This window comes from Rhinopithecus bieti, unplaced genomic scaffold, assembly GCF_001698545.2.
Source record: "Rhinopithecus bieti isolate Rb0 unplaced genomic scaffold, ASM169854v2 scaffold_4180, whole genome shotgun sequence".
NCBI lineage: Eukaryota > Metazoa > Chordata > Mammalia > Primates > Cercopithecidae > Rhinopithecus > Rhinopithecus bieti.
This window is the reverse complement of record NW_016804388.1, coordinates 80,492-97,892: the sequence shown is the minus strand read 5'-3', so window position 1 is coordinate 97,892 and position 17,401 is coordinate 80,492. Positions and strand designations below refer to the sequence as shown.

General features: G+C 51.3%; 1 protein-coding gene across 1 annotated transcript in view; it reads right to left on the bottom strand.

The window, feature by feature from the left end:
* APBA2 (amyloid beta precursor protein binding family A member 2) overlaps nucleotides 1-13,797 on the bottom strand; it is a 199,617-nt gene extending 185,820 nt beyond the window's left edge. The window contains 1 exon segment of the mRNA XM_017867685.1: nucleotides 13,719-13,797. The gene's annotated coding sequence lies outside the window, so the exon portion shown is untranslated.
* Nucleotides 13,798-17,401: the final 3,604 nt, after the last annotated feature.

Sequence of the window (17,401 nt, the reverse complement as noted above, 5' to 3'; positions counted from 1 at the left end):
TCCCGCCTTCCCACACAGGCGCCAATAGACCTCGCCCACCTAGACCCTGTGGGGATGTCACCAGTTACTGCAAGGTCTTCGTTCTGCCTCTAAAGTTTTCCCTCTTCGTTATCTCAGAAAGACCAGCGTTTAGCTGCCAGACCTCGACAATAGGGTCTACAGACCAGACAAGGACAGCTGGACTCTAGGCAGATGGGCACCTTACTTAGCCCAATCAGGACCTACACTGAGCCCTGGCACTCACCTGCAGACAGGAGTCCACAGCTGCTTGTCCTGCCTCCCACCCCAAACCGTTCCCCACACTCCCAATCACACACAGCAGGTTCCACTGAGTACCTCCTGGCTCCAAACCCGGCAGTGGCACCGGCCCCAGGACACAGGACACAGTCCAACCTCTTCACTCTGTTCTCAACGCTGTGGAGGGCTGGCCGGCCTGTGAGTCCTGCTCTCCTCCCCAGCCCCCTCTTCACAGGTTTAGAGACCGGGAGGAAGGAGCCGCCCACTCCATGCCTCGTTTTCCTGTGTGCAAGCTGCTCTCTCTGCCTGGAACCACCCCCAACCCCAGCCCATGACCCCCTTTCTCCTGGGCTGCCTCTACTCCTGCAGCCTTGGCACAGTCACTTCTTCCTGGAACTTCCCCAGGCCCTCTGCTCCGCGCATGTGGGCAGCCACTCCTTGGGCTCCAGCATCAAACCGCAGATCGTGGACTCCTTGAGGGGAGGAGCTGTGCCTGTCATTATTCTACCCTCAGTCCCTGCTGGGCCTGGCACAAGGCAGAAGGGAGACGGGTGCTCTGAAGAAAACGGCTCCACAGGCCAAGCGTGCAACCTGTGGGGCTCCAGCAGGCCCTGACTTTGGACCAATAAAACCTCAGGTCGAGGACTTCGCTCCTAACTCAATGATAAGGTCTGAAAATCTGAGCCAGTGCAGGCTTGCCATTGCTCCTACAACTGTCTTTACTAGCAGACTGTGAGCCCCACACTCTCTTTCAAAGAGCAGTACATTTGTTTGAAGGGAGTCTTATTCCATTTAGGGTACTCTCACAAAATACCATAAACTGGGTAGCTTATAAATGACAGAAATTTGCTTGTCTCAGTTCAGGAGGCTGGGAAGTCCAAGACCAAAGAGCCAGCAGATTATGTGCCTGGTGAGTGCTCACATGAGAAGGCTCAGAGACGGCACCTTCTCACTCTGTCCTCACATGGTGGAGGGTGGGAGGCTCTCTCTGCAGCCTCTTTTGAAAGGGCATTGATCCCATCGTGAGGGGTCCACCACCAGGACCTGATCAGGACCTGAGCACCCACTGCTAGAGTTGGAATGTGCCCCCCAAAGTTCATGTGTTGGAAACCTAATCCCCGATGCAACAATGTTGAGAAGTGAGACCTCGAAGAGGTGATCGGGTCCTGAAAGCTCTACCCTCATGAATGTATTAATGCCATTATCGCCAGAAGGGGTTAGCGATTGAGGAGCAGGCTCCTAACAAAAGAATGAGTTTGGGCCGGGCGCGGTGGCTCACGCCTATAATCCCAGCACTTTGGGAGACCAAGGCGGGCAGATCACGAGGTCAGGAGATCAAGACCATCCTGGCCAACATGGTGAAACCTCGTCTCTACTAAAAATACAAAAAATTAGCTGGGCGTGGTGGCGGGCACCTGTAGTCCCAGCTACTCGGGAGGCTGAGGCAGGAGAATGGTATGAACCCGGGCGGCAAAGCTTGCAGTGAGCCGAGATTGCCCCACTGCACTCCAGCCTGGGCAACAGAGCGAGACTCCGTCTCAAAAAAAAGAATGAGTTTGGCCCCCTTCCCTCTCTTGCTTGCTATATGATGCCTTTCGCCATGTCAGGATGCAGCAAGAAGGCCCTCAGCAGATGCAACCCTCAACCTTGGATTTCCCAGCCCCTGGAACTCTGAGCCAAAAATAACATTCTGTTCATTATAAATTACCCAGTCTGTGGTATTCTGTTTCAGCAGCAGAATACAGATTAAGACACCTCTTTAAGGCCTCACCTCCTTGGGAATGAGAATGCCAAAGCCCCATCACATTGGGGATGAGAATTCCAACACATGGATTTGATGGAACACAAGCATCAGATCACAGCAAAGAACTCCTCATTTTCATTCCCCTCAGGAGCCACGATGGGACCTGGCTTTAAACAATCCACTACCACAACAGGCAGCACTGGCCACTGAGGCCACACAGGTCACTTCTGCTGGCGAGATGGGACCAACCCCCATGGGGCCGTCCACCATCTCCACCGTCAGGGAACCCTGGCTGTCCTGCCACAGGCTCTGCAGGAGGGTAAGCCACCCTGGACGTTGCTTTTACTGCCCTGGTGGATAAAGAGCATGGCGGAAGCCCATGGGTGTCTCTGAGACTGCAGCACCAGGCCCATCTGCACTGTCACATCCTGCACGTGCTCAGAGGAGAGAGTCTCTAAACACCATGGGGCTGTGTTCCAGGGAGGGCTGCCTTATGGGTTTTAAACCCTACCCCACTGCAAGGGATGGGCACCTCATGGCACTGCACCTGCACTAGGGTACAGAAGCCAGCACCCCATGCTGTGGGCTGCAGAGGCACTCCAGGTGCCCCCCTCAGCTTTCCAGGGTTCAGAATAACCTGCTCCCTGGTGAATGTGAACCTTTCTTCTGCCAGCATGAGGGTCTGCTCCACCCTGTCATCCCTCCTAACCCTCATCTCATTGGCTGGCTCCCTTCCCCTCCCAAGGACATCTTACCAAAGCAGAGACAGTGATTCTGACACCACGTCAGTCTAGGCAACTGCAGCCTGTGTGGCCGCATTCCCTGGGGCGCAACAGCACAGAAAGGAGGGCTAGACTGAGCTGCAGCCATGCCCAGACCCAGCGGCGAGGGCTGCATGCCGTGGCTGCTGTCCCGGATGTCCCTCTGCCAGGCCAAGGCTCACATGCAGGGACCTTTCTCCACTTGAACGTCTGTGCATTGTAATATAACTTCCCAAAATATTACTCTGCAATTATTTCCAAAGACTTAAATGGGATCTCCAAATACATACAATTAAGACTAAAATTGTAATTTTAAATCACTGATCATCTGAATAAACATAAAACTTTCCTATCTCTAAGCCGAATGCAGACAATAACATCCCAATTAACCCTTAGGTACTGCCAAACTCCGGAAAACAACCACTTTGGACCCTCAGAGGGAGAAACAGCTCCTGAACTGCGTGGAGCCTGAACTGCGTGGAGCCTGGCAACGGACTCTGGAAATGGTCACTATCTTCCACCTGTGCAAAGCCAGACGCTTCCCTGGCCGGACCCTGCGGAGCAGCGCTGCCTTGCTAAAAGGGCAGTGGATGTTTGGGCCCATGGTGGCAACAGCACCAGGTCTCAGTGAATAGGGGACAAGGATGCAAGGTCATCCCTCATCAGCTCCATGTTGCTAGGGGATAGGGGCACAGGAGACAGTGGCGTGAGATTCCCTCTGAGTCTGAGTGGCTTTACCCAGCTCTGGAACCTCCTTGTGGCCTCCCATTCCCAGGCCCCCGCTAAGATCCAGGAGCTACAGGGGGACCGACTGGAGTAGTCTCTCGCCAGAGACCACCGGTGGCGGGACGAGATGTTCATGTAAGCTGTCCTGCTGCCCTGAGGGCCAGAAGAGGTGACAAGCACGCCTGCATCCCACATCAACAGATGCTCCCAGCTCCCAACCCCAGCATGGTTTCTGGCCTACAGGGGACCAGGAGAGGAACAGGGACTTTCCGTGAAGGGCTGTACCTCATGGAGGGGGCTGGGGAGGTGGCTTCACCTTGATTCCCAAACAGGGCTTCTAGCAGACCCCTAGGATAGCTGCCCCCAGTGTTTGGGGACACGGCACCTGAGTTTCCTGAGAATCCAGACGCAGGAGGTCATGACCAGAGCTGCCTCACAGGGGAAGACGAGGAGCTGCCCAAGGAGAAGCTGCCTGCTCCCACCAGTGTGGGGCCAGCCTGGGGCCGCCTTGAAGGAACAGCCCAGGAGCACTCCCACAGGGCATAGGGGAGGACTGGGGGTGCAGTCAAGGGCATCAGCCCTGCAAGGCCTCCCCCAGGTCGCAGGGATGAGCTGCAAGTTCCCAGCAGGGTCATCTCTGAGAAACCCACCCAAGGGTTGCCGGAGACAGGAGGTCCAAGTGAAACATCTGCTGGACGCTAGAAGTGCCACACAGCCCACTCGTGGAGAGAGTGCCCTCTCCCCAGACACTCCATCCCTCGGAGTGCTCCCTGGCCAGCAAAAACAGAGGCAAAGGAAGAAAGAAGGGGACACACAGCCCTCCCTCCCCGGTCGGCTCCAAGACGGGTCAGGCTCCAGCCGGGTGGGAGAAGCTCCAAAGAGTTTATAATTACTCCTTTTCATGACTGACCAACGCTGTTCCTGGGATTGAAAGTAACCAAAGAACCTTTTATTGCCTTAGAATGACAGAAAGTTCCAGGGCCTGCCTGGAATGTTAATTTAAGCAGAAAAAGAGCTCACCCCCAGGGCAGGCTCAGAGGGGCCCTGAGGGTAAAGATGCTCATTTCTATCCTACTCCCATAGTGGAGAGCTCAGCACCCGCCCGGATGGACCTTACCGTCCTTATGACTTCTGAGGGGAAGTCATGCCTGAAACCGGGCCTTCTTCTGGAAACAGCCCCAGCAGCAGCAGGGACCACCACGACGCAGCCCTGCCAGCCCATTCCTACCCATATTGGCGGGGGCTGGAGGGTTGGGGGGCTGCAGTGTCAGGGAGGGACGGGAGACATAGTCTTTGCCCCCCTTCCACCTCCCCAACTCAGCTACTTCCACCTTTTTCTACCTTGTTTTTATAGAGATGCGAATGGGCCAGTTTTACCCTCTAGGTAAATAACTGCTCAACAGCTTTGATGATGGGCAGAAGCAACCTTTGCTTTAGTAGGTGGGCAGCAGATCCACACTTCCTCATGTAAGAACTGTGGTCTTTAGGAATACATATTCTCCCTCCCCTTGACAGAATTAGGAAAATAATATTTTTTACACTTGAAATTAAGAGCAGAACAGATGGTGATGGTTTAGAAATCTGTTCACGAGAACTGATGCTGACAGTGGGACCGTCGACAAGACGTGGAGAATGGGAGCAAACTGGTTTTTTGCGAACTGCACCCAAGTCCCACTACTGCAATCCCAAAAGCCGAATACTGGGAATGTGGGACAGGTACAGACAGAAGGTTTAGCCACGGTAAGAGGGCAAAACAACTGGCAACGCAGAAGTGACCACAGAAAAGCCCCCTTCTTCTTCTCTATCGACTGGGCCAACCTTGTTGCCCCAGGGAAGCCTGGGCGCCAGCACCATAGAAAGTGCCATGCTAAAGACAGCCCATGTGCTCCCAGTGATAGGCGGGAAGTGCTGCACCCTTGGATCTGAGCGGTCACTCCTCTATTTGCTGAGGACATCTGGGAGCCTCCCATTGGCAGCATCACTCATGTGTGTCTCAAATTCACTGAAACCACAAGGCATGAGACATCCTACAGATGAGCAGCCATCCATAGCCAGGTGGCTTGGCCTCGCTATTTATCCCTTTTGGTGTATTCATTCAGAATGTGCCAGGCTGTCTTGCGGGGGCAAGGACGCAAAGGAACACTGACACTCCGGTTCCCTGGAGCTTGTGTTCTAATTAAGAAGATGGATGACAACTGAGTAAATCATCAAATAATGAACACGATTCCCAGTTGGGGTGAGAGTCAGGAAAATCAAAGCAGGGGAAGGACTGGGGTTTCTGCTCCAACACATAAAGAACTTGGAAGTCATCACTCCCATCCTTATGACAAGAAAATGGTGCACAAACTGACAATCAGTGACTTTCTTTGAACTCACCAGTGAACTGAGTTTGCAAACTGCCCCCCGGAAATCCAGAGAGACAGCCAAATCCAAAGATCCACTGACCTGGAACAGAGCCTCCAGGGCCACATCACAGTCGTTTGGGTAATTCTGACAAATTGCTGCAGGCCAAGGGTGGACTCCCATGACTGAGAAACTCCTAGAAACCACAGTCTTAGGGGGCCCCGAAACTTTCATGGGCTTTTCCTCCAGGATCCCCACTAGGTTCTCACCATGAAAACCCAAGAGACATCTCCTGGTGACTCTGGCAGAGAGAGGAGAAATGTCATCCTGGTGAAATGCAGCCAGAGCGTTCTCGATGACAAAGGCCTGCTTCCTGCAGGGAAAGACTTTACCAGAACTTTGTTGCAGAGCCATGGGGGAAGGGCGTTCCTGAGTCCAGCCCCCTCTGGTCTCCTGTGTGGGGTCTGGAAAAGCTATGTAAGAAGAAACATGCGTGACAGTCACAGCCCAGGGAAATGGGCCCACAGAAAGGCTGAGGTGTAATCGGAAGACTATAGACCCCTGGCCCTCCCCACACCCTACAACTACACCAACAGGACTCCAGTGTGCAACAGCAGGTGAAAGCTGGGCAAACTGCAAGACACTCACTCTCTCTGAGGAAGGGAACTTAGGGAAGCCCAGAGCCAGAGGACAAAAACAAGGGCACTGCAGGGATCAGAACGCTCCGGCACTCACAGCTACAACAAACATTACACGTAGCCCACAGCCAGATTAACAGAAAATCTCACGTTAAAGGCCTGTTTACCTCAGTTCCTAGCAACCTATACATCATATCCAGCTTCAAAAAAATTACAAGGCACGCTAGAAGGCAAAAAGGACAACACATTTTTTTTTTTTGAGATGGAGTCTCGCTCTGTTGCCCAGGCTACAGTGCAGTGACGTGATCTCAGCTCACTGCAACCTCCGCCTCCCAGGTTCAAGCAATTCTCCTGCTTCAGCCTCCTGAGTAGCTAGGATTACAGGCATGCGCCACCATGCCCAGTTAATTTTGTATTTTTAATAGAGACGGGGTTTCTCCACGTTGGTCAGGCTGGTCTCGAACTCCTGACCTCAGGTGATCCGCCTGCCTCAGCCTCCCAAAGTGCTGGGATTACAGGCGTGAGCCACTGCGCCTGGTCCAAAAGAACCTATTAACAGAAATGAAGAATGCTTTTGACGGGCTCATCAACATGGCTGAAAATAATCAGCCTGGCCGGGCGCGGTGGCTCAAGCCTGTAATCCCAGCACTTTGGGAGGCCGAGACGGGCGGATCACGAGGTCAGGAGATCGAGACCATCCTGGCTAACACGGTGAAACCCCGTCTCTACTAAAAATACAAAAACTAGCCGGGCGAGGTGGCGGGCACCTGTAGTCCCAGCTACTCGGGAGGCTGAGGCGAGAGAATGGCGTCAACCCGGGAGGCGGAGCTTGCAGTGAGCTGAGATCCGGCCACTGCACTCCAGCCCAGGCGACAGAGAAAAAAAAAAAAAAAAAGAAAAGAAAATAATCAGCCTGAACACAGGTCAACAGGAACCTCTCAAACTGAAACACACATGCACTCAAAGGATGGTGGGGAGGCCGGGCACAGCGGCTCACGCCTGTACTCCCAGCACTTTGGGAGGCTGAGGCGGGAGGATCACGTGAGCTCACAAGTTGAAGATCAGCCTGGGCAACATGGCAAAACCCCATCTCTACAAAAAAATGAAAATATTTTTGTAGTGGGGAATAAAGAATCCAAGAACTGTGGAACAACATCAAAGATGTTACAAGTGTAATTGGAATACCAAAAGGGGACAAAAGAGACAATGGAGAAGAAAATCATTTGAGGTAATGATGGCCAAAATATTTTCAAAATTAATGACAGATCCAAGCCACAGATCATGGAAGCTCAAAGAACACCAAATAGAGTAAATACTAAGAACAAAACAAAACAAAAAAACAAAAAGCAAAATACCCTACACCTAGGCATATCATATTTGAATTATAGAAAACCAAAGTCAAAGAGAAAATGACCAAGGGAAATGACCGGCAGGGTGGGGAAACACTTTATCTAGAGAGGGATAAAGATAAGAATTATAGCCCACTTCTCATCAGAAACCAGGAAAGGAAGAAGAGGGTGGGTAGGCCAGGCACAGTGGCTCACGTCTGTAACCCCAGCACTTGGGGAGGCTGAGGCAGGCAGATGACTTGAGGTCAGGAGTTCAAGACCAGCCATGGTCAACATGGTAAAACCCATCTCTACTAAAAATACAAAAATTAGCCAGGCATGGTGGCAGGCACCTGTAATCCCAGCTACTCAGAAGGCTGAGGCAGGAGAATAGCTTGAGCCTAGGAGGTGGAGGCTGCAGTGAGCCAAGACAGCACCACTGCAGCTCCAGCCTGGGCAACAGAGCAAGACTCTGTCTCAAAAAAAAAAAAAAAAAAAAAAAAAAAAAAGAGAATGGAGTGAAATCCTTAACATTTTGAAAGAAGAAACTATCAACCTAGCATTCTATGTCCAGAAAAGTATCCTTCAAAATGAAGGAGACATAGTTTCTCAGGCAAACAAAACCAAGGGAATTCATCACTGGCATATATACCCTGAAATAGAAGTTAAAAGATTTTCTTCATACAGAAGAAAATTATATAGGTTAGAAACTTGGCTCTACATAAAAAAAGAGGTATTCAAAAAGGAATAAATAACAGTGAAATAAAATTTTCTATTTTGATATAAAAATAAATGCTATCTATTGCAGTAACAGTAACAATGTACTGTATGATTATGACATGGATAACTGAAATAATTAACAGCAATGTCACAAGGGACATAAAGGAAGACTTGGGAGTATTCTGTTATAAAGTAGTTGTACTAATGGGAAGAGATATAGTGTTATTTGAAGGTGGACTTAGATGATTTTGAAATATATATTGTAAACATATATTGTAAAACTTTTAAAAAGAAGTATGAGTGACACGCTAAGAAAGGAGATAAAATGGCATCACATAAAATGGTCCATTGAAACCAGAGGAGAGAGAAAAACAAGTCTCTGGCAAGTACAGAAGACAGTTACTAAAAAGTTTGATATTAATCTAAGTACCTCAATAATCATTTAAATGTGAAGGGTCAAAACACACCCATGGAAACACAGAGATTTTCAGAGTGGATAAAAACACAAGTCCCAACTCTATGCCATCCGCAAGATATCTACTCTAAATGCAGAGACACTGGCAGGTTAAAAGCAAAGGGACAGAGAAAGGTATACCATGCTAACTCTAATCTAAGTAAGTTGGAGTACCATTACCATTATTAATTTCAGACAAAGCAGACTACCAACCAAGGAAATTTTAAAGAGGGGACGTTACATAATAAAAAATCAATTTTCCAAGAGGATGTTACAATCCTCAAAGGCTATGCACCTAGCAACAGATAATTAAAATATATGAGGCAAAATCTGATAGAATTTTAATTCTAAAGGAGAAATCGGCAAATCCACTATTATAAGTGGAGACTTCAAGACCTGTCAGTAATTGATAGAACAAGCAGACAGAAAATCAACAAGGACAGTTCACTTGAATAGCACCATACAACAACTCAATCGAATTGACATTTGTAGAATATTCCATCCAACAACAGCAAAATACACATTCTTCTCAAGCTTGCACGGAACATTCACAAGGATAGACCACATTCTGAGCTATGAAGCACATCTTAACAAGTATTTTAAAAATAGAAATCATAAAAATATATTCTCAGACTACAATGGAATTAAACTAAAAACCAGTAACAGGAAGATAGATTTCATTGGTGAATTCTACCAAACAGCAAAGGGAGAAATCACACCAACTCTTTAGAACCTATTCCAGCAACTGGAAGAGAAGAAACACTTCCTCACTTTATGAAGCTGAAATTATCCTAACATCAAAACCAAACAAATGATAAGAAAACGACATACCACTACCTCTCAGGAGCAAACAACTGAAAAATCTACAACAAATTATTAGCAAATCAAATATAATAACATTTAAAAAGAATTATACACTACAACCAAGTGGTATTTTTTCCAAGGTGGCAATGTTGGTTCAACATTAGAAAAATCAGTGGACATAATCTACCACATCACAGACTAAAGAGAAAAAATTGTATGATCAGATCAACTGATGCAGAAAAGCATCTGACAAAAATCCAACACCCATTTCTGATTAAAAACCACTCACGAAATTAGGCAGAGACCATCCTCAGCTTGACAAAGAACATCTACCAAAAAACCTATTCAGGAAATGCTAATCAACAGTCAGATCCCACTTCCCACCCAGTAGGCTGGCCATAATGAAAACAAGGCAACAAAAAACAGAAGCTAACAAGAGCTGGCAAGGATGGCGAAAAAGGAGCACCCGGAGCTGGCAAGGATGGCGAAAAAGGAGCACCCACACTCACTGCCGGCGGGAATGTAAAGTGGCGCAGCTGTTGCGGTGGAAAACAGTTTGGCAGTTCCTGGAAAAGTGAAACAGAGTTACCACAGAACCCAACAGTTCCACTCCTAAATACATACACGAAAGAGTTGAAAACAGACACGGAAACTAACACTGTCCACACATGCTCACAGCAGCATTATTCCTGACAGCCGAAAGATGGAAACAACCCAAATGTCCATCAATTGAAGGCGCAAACAAATGTGGTGTATCTGCAGAATGGAATATTGTTCGGCCCTAAAAACGACTGAAGTTGAGACGGGCGCGGTGGCTCACGCCTGTAATCCCAGCACTTTGGGAGGCCGAGGCAGGTGGATCACGAGGTCAGGAGATCAAGACCATCCTGGGTAACACGGTGAAACCCCGTCTCTACTAAATATATGAAAAAATTAGCCGGGTGTGGTGGCGGTGCCTGTAGTCCCAGCTACTTGGGAGGCTGAGGCAGCAGAATGGCGTGAACCCGGGAGGCGGAGCTTACAGTGAGCTGAGATCGCGCCACTGCACTCCAGCCTGGGCGACAGAGTGAGAGACTCTATCTCAAAAAAAAAAAAAAAAAGGGACTGAAGTTCTGACACATGTTGCAACATGGATGATCCCCATAAACTTTATGCTAAGCCAAAGAAGCCAGAAAGAAAAGGTCACAAATTATATGATTTCTAACTTATGGGAAACATTCAGAATACGTAAGTCCATGGAGACAGAAAGCAGATTGCGGCTGCCACAGACTGGGGTAGGGAGGCTGGGGAGTGACTGCTTAATGGAGTGTTTCCCTCTGGGATGATGAAAATGTGTTGGAACTAGACACAGATGGTGGGTGCCCAACACTGCAAATGCACTACATGTTACTGAATTACACACTTTCAAATGGTTAATGGCTAATGTTATCTGAATTTTACCTACTTTTTTTTTAAAAAACCTACAGATGACATCATATCTCATGGTGAGGAATGACAGTTTCCTCCTGAGGTTGAAAACAAGGAGGGGAGAGGGAAAGCTACAGCACCAGGGCTGCCGGGCGCTCGGGAAGGCGAGGACAGAATCCTGTGTCGAGTCTGTCCACGTGGGATGTTGTCACAGCAGGGTGACGGGGAGGGAAGCCCACTAGAACAGGCTTAAGAGTGGCCAGGTTGACTGCTGGCTTTTAGAGGTGGGGTCACAGCCTTTCTGCATCTTCTCTTAAAGTCACTCAAAACCAGGAGAATGAGAAATGAAAGCTGCACCTGCAAATCTTGCCAGACGAAGTGCTGAGGCAGCACAGGGATGAGGAGCCCCGGGGAGAGGGGGAAGCGGAGAAGCCTTTTCGTGCCCAGCCTCACAGCCCACCTCTAAAACCCCGAAAGACCCAAGCACTGAGACACCAGCACAGAAAGGGAGTGAGGCCGAAAGCAGGGGACTACTCAATGGTCTAAATAGGGAGAATCAGACCCCCAGCCACTCCGAGGAGGACTATCCTGACCCCTGAGCAGGGATGCCCTGGAAAAAGGGCACCACGGGTTCCACATGAGAAGAGGGCAGGGAACATGGTGACACTGGTGAGCACCAGCTTGCTGAGTCCTGGGGCCCCTCCCCCCACCCCACACCTCCCCAAGACTCAGCACCCACCCCCAGGGCAGGAGGCTAGAGAAACGGAACTCTCTCAGCTCTGGGGATGCTTGTTACAGCCTCATGAGGCAGCCTATCCTGACTGATACACACTGCACAAGGGTTCACCTAAATGACGACATAACCGTATGTATTAGGGTTAGGGTTAGGGTTAGATGGAGCAGCTCTCAGGAGGGAAATCTTGACCACAACAGGAGACTAAGAAATAGTAGCGTGCCCATATTCTTTACAAACGTGGAGATAAATCCAGAGGAAGAAGCGACAACAGCTGAAAGTGGTAATCTATGGGGAGTGGGCAGGGCAGGGGCTGTGGGGAGATGGTCTGGGAGGCCAGGGGTCTGCCATTTTTTTCATAAAACCTATAAAATTCTTTGACGTCTTAAAATACGCTATGTATCACACTGACAACATGAAAACTGTGTCTGAAAAGTAGATCAAGCCTTTGAGGTGCAAAGGGGGTGAGGGTGGGTGGTCTGGATAAGCATCCCAAGGCACAGGCCGGTCCTAGCTGCCTGGTTTCCCCAGCGCCCTGCACAGGGTGCAGTGTGGCGACTGAGGCGTGGCCGAGGCTCTGAATCCCAGTTCTACCACATGGGCAACAACCTCAGTTTCCTCACCCCAGTGACCATGAGGGGAGTGACCGTGGCTTCCTCAGCACAGTGCATGGTGCGTGTGGGATAAATCCTGCTGTCCCTGCTTCTAAGGTCTCACCTAATTAACCTGAAGGACCTGCAGTGTTCTGGGTTGAGAGGCAGGAGCAGGACAGGCGGGGCAGGTTAGAATGTCCCCTGAGAGAGGGTGTGGAGCAGGACAGTGCTGAGCCAGCTCCTGGAACAGGGTCTGGGTTACAGATCGAAACCATGGGGAAGCCGGTGGGAGCAGGGTCATCGAGGGAGACCAGTGTGTCGGAACAGGCAGGTGGAACACGGCTCAGATGGTCCACTAAAGGACAGAGCATGGCTGTGGCCCAGCTGTGGCCCCACTGTGCACTGCACTGAGATATTCCACTGGGCACATGGCTCCTGCGGGACAACTGTCAGCTGCTGAGGATGCTCCTGCCTCTACAGGAGGGGCTGAGCCGCTCCCACAACCAGACCCTGCAGGCAGCTCGAGAATGTGTCCCGTACCGTCGCCTTGTGGGGACTAACTGTGTGACCACCAGTGTCTTGGGCTGCCCTGCTGCTGTCCCTGGGGAGGGCCCTGCCCACACTGGCAGTGCCTGGGACTGGCCACCTGGTTGTCAAGGCAAGCAGCCTGGGGTGCTGAACAATTTAGGAATTGTTATTGCCAGGTCGAGCAGAAAGAACCTGCCCACTTCCTGCCGGCCCCTCCTCCTGGGTCCCTGGGAAGAACTGATCACCGGGATGCCCCGGGCCCATCTGCACCCATGGGGAAGGGAGGCTGCCCAAGGAGGCAGCACAGCACAGCTCCCCCAGGAGGACGGAGGCCTCAGTGCAGCTGGGAAAAGGGACCTGGGGCGTCCCAGAGACAGGATCTCAGAGGTGAGATGGACGGGTTCACAGGGAATGCAGTCTTCTCCTGGCAACTGGTCCCCTGTAAATGTCTGTCCTTCCCTTTTCACCTCAAAATAAATGTAAGTGTATGTGAAGTCTGTGAAAGCAGAAAGCAAAAATATTTAGCGTAGCTGTGTTTAAGCTTTTGTTAGAGAAAGGTGAGGGCCATGGTGGCTATAACTCTTCCTACGGCCCCCAATTAGCACATCAGCCCAGACTCAGGCATGAATGCCACATTAAGTGCAGTGGGGATCGTGACGGGTTCTACTCACTCAGAATCTCCAGACACAGGAAGAGGCTCACCCCGTCTGTCCACGGGACAGTCCTGGCCTGTTGGTAGTTTGTCCACGGGAGATTCGGCAATGTGTAAATATTCAGGAGACTGTAAAGAAAAAGAATACAAACAAATGAAGCATCCACCAGCTGAGAAAGGAAAGCGCTGACTCACCCACAGAGGGGCAGGTGTGGACGGCAACGATGGGCCACATGTGCTTCTGGGAGGCTAACAGCTCCCTCTCCAGAATCTCTAGAGCAGCTGAACTCCAAGGCTCTCCAGAGCAGCTGAATATCGGAAAAACCAAGTCACAGGTTGACCGTGATTCTCCCCCAAGTCTTCAAGTGAACTTTCATGTTTATTCCCAAGGGTCAGTGAGTACAGACAACTAATGATTTCGGGCCACAGGTAGCAGAGCTGCATGCTAAGTTTGTGGGGAATACATTTTTCAAGCCCTTCTGTAGGAAGATAAGGGAAATCTGGTGCCATTAATATTTCAGGTTTCATTTGCTCTGACAGGAAATGAAACACATTCATCAGGGTTCTGTTCCCAACTTGGTTTTTCAAAGTACAAAATGCTGCATGAGATACAGAGCTTGTGGGATTTGGGTTATTTATCTTAAAATAGTGCATGCCACACCTAGTAGGCTGGGGGATGTGTTTCCAAACACACTAAACAAACCCCTTGCAGAGAAAGGGCAATGGGACCCACGTGCCAGTGCCCAGAGAAGCCATCAGATTAGCAGGTGACACTGCTTCTCCTTGAGACGCAGGTGGCCATCAGTGCTCAGCCAGCACCCTTACTGATCAGCACCGTCTGGCTGGACTTCGCACAGAACTGAGCTGCAGAGACAGACACTTTGGTTCACGTCCCAGCTCTGCCACTGACATCCTGAGAAGACTATGTAACCTGCCTGTGCCTCAGTTTCCTGACCATGAAGGATGATGGCAGCACTGAGATGTGGGGGTTCAGGCTCCAGCTCCAGCACCTGCTCCCAACCCCTCTCACCCTCACCTTCCTACCACATCAAACGAGGGAGCTGACACCCATTACTTAAGAGGTCCCTCCAGCTTTAACATCCACGGCTGCTGCCTTCCGACGTGCTGCTTCCTCTCATCTGTGTTTCCTGCCTGGGAGCAGGCCACCCAGCTGGAGGCCTCCTAAACCCAAACATTTATTCCCACCCCATGGGCCCACTCTGATACTGAAGCACAAGAGGGAGTAGGTGTCCATTCGGGGGAAACTCAGGCCAAACCCCACCTGCCTGCTCCCACCGTGGTGTGGGCATGAAGGGCACACCAAGAGCCAGGGACTCTGATGGGGCCCATGGAGACACAGTGCTGCACGACAAGGCCATGGCCTCCAAGCCATGGCATGCCAAGCATCTGAGGTCCTGGGCCTACACCCTGCCTATGGCTGCCTTGCCCCATCACACCCCAAATCCCTGTGCCATCTGTGCCTCATCTCTTCTGTGCCCATGTTCAAATCTTTTCGTTGCTGTTGTTCCTCTAGAATCTTCCTGGAAAACTCCTATTCATTCTTCAAAACCCAGCTGGTGCAGGCATCTCTGAATTCTGGGGGTAATCACACTCTTCTCAGCCCTGTCTTCTTTCTGCAGTCCTCACAATCATTCACGACCACTTCTCCCATTTCCTCTCGGGCTGCTACCTGGCCCCGAGAGGGCACACAGTTTACAGACTGGACATGACGCTTTTGGCCCATAAACCCTCAAATGCAGCCTTAAAGAAGGAAGATAAATGCAAGCAAATGCAAAGGCTGAGGAGGGGCCTCTGGTAGATGAGAAGGGAGCATTGGGCTGGGAGTCAAAGATACCGGGCTACAGAGGAAAGAAGTTGCCACAGAACATGCCACTGACGCCACACAGAGCACTGACAGCCATGCTCAAGCCCGTTCTTATCCCACAGACAAACGGGGCCAGCAGATGTTTCGGACTGAGGAGGGGTTATCACATCAATATGGAGCAGGATGACCTGGGAGAGCAGGGTTCATCTGGGAGTCCCCAGAAAGGAAATGCAGAGGTTGCCCTGAGGGCTGAATGTACACAGCCCCTGTGGGACAACAGAGCTGCAGGACACTCACTGAGTCCACACTGCAGGGTGTGCTGACGAAGCTGTTCAGGAGACACGGGGAAAGAGTTCCTCCCTGACCTCTGCCTCCTCTGGGAAGAACCAGCCCCGCATCCTGAGCCAGAGAAAGCCTGGCCTGCCCAGCTGTGCCCGTCAGCCCCCACAGCACACCACACTGCAAAACCACCATTATCTGCCATGGGGCCATGGGCTGCCACCTGCCGCATGTTCCTGAGGCTAAGCATACAGCCGGTTTGACCCGGAGCAGAGGGACAGAGGTACAGCCTCCCAGGAACCCAGGAGTCAGCGGTTGTTCATTCTCCCTCCATTCAACAACCGCGGGTGGGGCTCAGGCTCCTGGCTTTCTGTGTGTTACAGTGCCTAGCAGATGACCCTCCCTGCAGGGCGTGTGTGGCATCCTGCCTCCTTCTCTTGGCTCGGCCTCTCTCCCAGCCCACCCAGGTAAAAGGTTCGCAGGGAAGGGCAGAACACTCCAGCAACGCTCAGATAATCCCCACAATTGGCTGGGGGCGGTGGCTCACACCTGTAATCCCAGCACTTTGGGAGGCCGAGGCAGGCAGATCATGAGGTAAGGAGATCAAGACCATCCTGGCTAACGCGGTGAAACCCCGTCTCTACTAAAAATACAAAAAAATTAGCCGGGCGTGGTGGCAGGCACCTGTAGTCCCAGCTACTTGGGAGGCTGAGGCAGGAGAATGGCATGAACCCGGGAGGCGGAGCTTGCAGTGAGCCCAGATCACGCTACTGCACTTCAGCCTAGGTGACAGAGAGAGATTCCGTCTCCAAAAGAAAAAAGAGAGAGAGAGAGAATCCCCACAATTAACTGGCAAGCGGCCCCGCCCAGCGTCGCAGTGAGCGGGCGGGACAGGAACTGCTCACCGATGTGGGCAACAACCCCAAGCAGGACGCCAAGCGACCGTCGCCCACTCTCCAGCTGCCATGGTGACACGCGGGCCAGCAGTAGCCTCTGCAGCCCCCTCCAATCGGGATCCTGCATAGGCCCCACTGCAACCACCCCCACCCCCATCCCCATCCCCACCACACCCACACACATCAGGCACTCCTTTAAAATACATCCCGCCCGAGTGTTCCCACAACGATGCGGAAGCCAGAGGATCACCGGGATTCCTCCTCGCCGTGGCGGAGGCCATCTGCTTCACCTCGCCCACCTGGGAGTCCCGCTTCCTCCGAGGACAGGGACTGGGGCCTGGAGGGGGTGCAGCACATCAAGGCTGCTCCTGTGTCCCTCTCCCTTCAGGAGTGAGCCACTCCTTTCATGAGTTCTCCCTGTGTGCCAGTTGGCCGGGTGGCCATTCCAAAATAAAGAAGGGGCTTGGCTGCCAAGGTCAGTGGCCTGGATTGAGAGCCGGCTGTGTCACTGACCGGCTCCGTGGCACCAGGAACGCTTCTTAACCTCCCTGTGCCTTTTCCCTCACCCAGGGAGACCACAGGCAATGCTGCAAAACCCAAAGCAGACCGCCTCAGCCTGCAGGCCTTCCCGCAGAGCCTGCACCTCCCAAGTGCCCAGCAAACACTCATGGTGATTCTTACCCCTCTCTGGGCAGAATCCTCGGAGACTGACTGGGAGCAGCTTCCTTGCCCC